This window comes from Oncorhynchus gorbuscha, unplaced genomic scaffold, assembly GCF_021184085.1.
Source record: "Oncorhynchus gorbuscha isolate QuinsamMale2020 ecotype Even-year unplaced genomic scaffold, OgorEven_v1.0 Un_scaffold_1943, whole genome shotgun sequence".
Taxonomy (NCBI): Eukaryota; Metazoa; Chordata; class Actinopteri; order Salmoniformes; family Salmonidae; genus Oncorhynchus; species Oncorhynchus gorbuscha.
The window spans coordinates 52,501-56,249 of NW_025746587.1; the positions used below are offsets into that span (position 1 = coordinate 52,501).

Genomic DNA, 3,749 nt, shown 5'->3' on the forward strand with positions numbered 1-3,749 from the left:
ATCCTACTGAAGCGCATGTGTCAGATTTCCTATAACACGCGGGTAGTTTATAGATGACATGTCCATACGATCAAAAGGACAACAACACAAAGCAGTATTGTGTATCATCAGCACTGCGCCTCCCCGACGCTTCTCAAGGTTACCTAATTGACAGACTATCCCCATCCATTGTGGCAATGATTTACGCATTTAGTTGTGCGTTTCATGTTGAAGGACTCAGTCACTGCATATTCACCCATAGCTAAGGATATAATTATCAAGTCAAGGCGGTTCATTATGTCTAGTATATTGATATATAAATACACTTTATTAACATATAACGCTATTACACCCCTTTGTGTTTCAGGCAAGAGAGCGACAGAGAGAGAGAGCACGGGAACGCATAACGGCTATTCTATCCGGTTGGAGACAGACCGGGTTACGATTATTCCTGAGATGAGCCCTAGGCGTTCAACTGAATTTAAATTAGGTGTCCACGAGCACCATCGTTTTCTATAAAGGAAAGGAGAGCGAGAGAGACAGAGAGAGAGAAAGGGAATTTAAATCGGTGCTCTAGAATGACTTCTACATTCCACGATGAACGGAACTGTGTGTTTGATCCTGAATGGTAGAAATCACCCATTTTGTGTTGGAGAAATCAACAGGTCGGAGTCGGAGGTGTAAAAAAAAAAAATCGCACCAAATTAAAAAAACCTCTCACCGAAGGATGTATCTTTCCATTTTATTTTTCCTTCTCCTTTGGGCTCAAGCCCTGGCTTTGAAAAACTTGAATTATTCCGTTAACGAAGAGCAAGGACCGGGAACGGTTATAGGCAACATTGCTAAAGATGCTAAACTCGGTCTCGGGCAAGGAGGACAAGGGAAAAAATCAAACTTCAGAGTTCTGGAGAATTCAGCACCGCATCTCATCGATGTGGACCCGGAGAGCGGGCTGCTCTATACCAAGCAACGCATCGACAGGGAAACACTGTGTCGGCGGAACCCCAAATGTCAGCTCTCCATGGAGGTATTTGCTAACGACAAAGAGATCTGCATGATTAAGGTAGATATAGTCGACATCAACGACAACTCGCCCACGTTCCCTTCCGATCAGATTGATATTGACATTTCTGAGAACGCAGCCCCGGGCACCCGCTTCCCGCTTACTAGCGCTCATGACCCGGACGCTGGGGAGAACGGGCTAAAAACCTACCAGATCACACGAGACGACTACAATCTGTTTTCTCTGGATGTAAAATCCCGCGGGGACGGAACTAAATTTCCCGAGTTAGTTATTCAACGGCCGTTAGACCGGGAGGAACGTAACCATCACACCCTCATCCTAACCGCTACGGACGGCGGGGAGTATCCCAGATCAGGAACCATGCAGATTAATGTGAAAGTTATTGACTCTAACGATAACAGCCCTGTGTTTGAACAGCCCTCTTATGTTGTAGAAATCCCAGAAAACTCCCCACCTGGGAAAGTATTGATAGATTTAAACGCCACAGACCCAGACGAGGGTTCCAATGGTCAGGTGGTTTATTCATTCAGCGGTTACGCCCCGGATAGAATCAGAGAACTCTTCTCTATAGATTCTAGAACGGGAGTCATAAAAATACAAGGAGAGATTGACTACGAGGAGAACCCTATTATAGAAATAGATGTTCAGGCTAAGGATTTAGGCCCTAACCCCATCCCAGGCCACTGTAAAGTAACTGTGAATGTGATTGACAGGAATGACAACTGGCCCTCCATAGGGTTTGTGTCTGTGAGGCAGGGGCCATTAGCGAGGCAGCCCCACCAGGCACGGTCATCGCCCTGGTCAGAGTCACGGATAAAGACTCTGGGAGAAACGGGAAGCTACAATGTAGAGTCTTGGGGAACGTTCCGTTTAAACTAGAGGAGAACTACGACAACTTCTACACCGTGGTGACGGACAGGCCTCTGGACAGAGAACAGCAGGACGAGTACAACGTCACCATCGTCGCCAAGGACAACGGCACGCCGCCCCTTAACTCCACCAAGTCGTTCACGGTGAAGATTCTAGACGAGAACGATAACGTTCCGCGTTTCACCAAAGCTGTGTATCTGCTCCAGGTGCCGGAGAACAACATCCCCGGGGAGTATCTGGGTTCCGTCCTCGCTCTAGACCCGGACCTGGGCCAGAACGGAACCGTGTTCTACTCCATCCTCAACTCCAACGTGAGTGGAGGAGATGTCAACACCTTCGTGAACGTGAACGCGGCCAACGGGGCAATCTACGCCGTGAGGTCATTCAACTACGAACAAATCAAATTCTTTGATTTTAAGGTCTTGGCGAAGGATGCTGGGTCTCCTCACCTGGAGAGCAACACCACGGTCAGGGTCAGCGTCTTAGACGTTAACGACAATATCCCCGTCATCGTTCTCCCGCTGCTCCTGAACGACACGGCGGAGATCCACGTGCCACGGAACGTCGGCGTAGGTTACGTCGTCACCACGGTGAGGGCGGTCGACAACGATTACGGCGAGAGCGGGCGGTTGACCTACGAGATCTCCGACGGTAACGAGGAGCATCTGTTCGAGATGGACCCGGTGACGGGCGAGGTACGGACCGCCCACCCCTTCTGGGAGGACGTCAGCCCCACGGTGGAGCTGATCGTCAGGGTGATGGACCACGGGAAGCCCACCCTCACCACCGCCGCACGCCTCATCGTCAAGGCCTACAGCGGACCGCTGCCGGGCGGCGAGCCCCACATCAACGAAGAGCATCACAACTGGGACACCTCGCTGCCTCTCATCGTCACCTTATCCATCATCTCTATGATGCTGCTGGCTGCCATGGTAACCATCGCCGTGAAGTGCAAACGGGAGAACAAGGAGATCAGGACGTATAACTGCCGCATGGCGGAGTACTCTCACCCGCAGCTGGGCAAAGGCAAGAAGAAGAAGATCAACAAGAATGACATCATGCTGGTTCAGAGCGAGGTGGAGGAACGGGACGCCATGAAGGTGGTGAGCTCCCCGTCGCTCGCCACCTCCCCCATGTACTTCGATTACCAGACGCGGCTGCCGCTGAGCTCGCCCAGGTCGGAGGTCATGTACCTCAAGCCCACGGCCAACAGCCTGTCGGTGCCCCAGGGACAGGGCCACGGCGTCGGCTGTCACACGTCCTTCACTGGCCCGGTGACTAACACCACAGATACCCCCAGTAGCAGGATGTCCATTATACAGGTAGGAACAAGAAACCATTCAACTGGGTTTTTATTGATTTATGTGAACCTTTGTTTGTTTAGGTGACCAGGGAAGAGTCACGTTAAGATTCAAATTCCCTTCTTGTTGGAATGGAAATTTGTGTTTGGCTTTACATGTGTCTGACACAGCAAACAGACAGAAAGCAGGACAGCATTGTGATTATCCACCATACTCCTTCCTCCTTCCTTCCTTCCTTCCTTCCTTCCTCCTACCCCTCATCCATCTCCTCTGCTTCAGATCTTTTCCCTCTCTATTTAATGGACTGATATACTGGAGTGTAGGTATAGTGTAACACGAGTGAGATAGAGATAGAGATATGGAAAGAGGGAGGGAAGGAGAGAGGGAGAGTTGTAGATATGGAAAGAGAGAGGGAAGGAGAGAGGGAGAGTTGTAGATATGGAAAGAGAGAGGGAAGGAGAGAGGGAGAGTTGTAGATATGGAAAGAGAGAGGGAAGGAGAGAGGGAGAGTTGTAGATATGGAAAGAGAGAGGGAAGGAGAGAGGGAGAGTTGTAGATATGGAAAGAGAGAGGGA

The 3,749-nt window shown here is 50.2% G+C and overlaps 1 pseudogene; it reads left to right on the plus strand.

The window, feature by feature from the left end:
- The first annotated feature begins 533 nt into the window (after positions 1-533).
- Positions 534-3,375, plus strand: LOC124024594 (annotated as a pseudogene).
- The last annotated feature ends 374 nt before the right edge of the window (positions 3,376-3,749 follow it).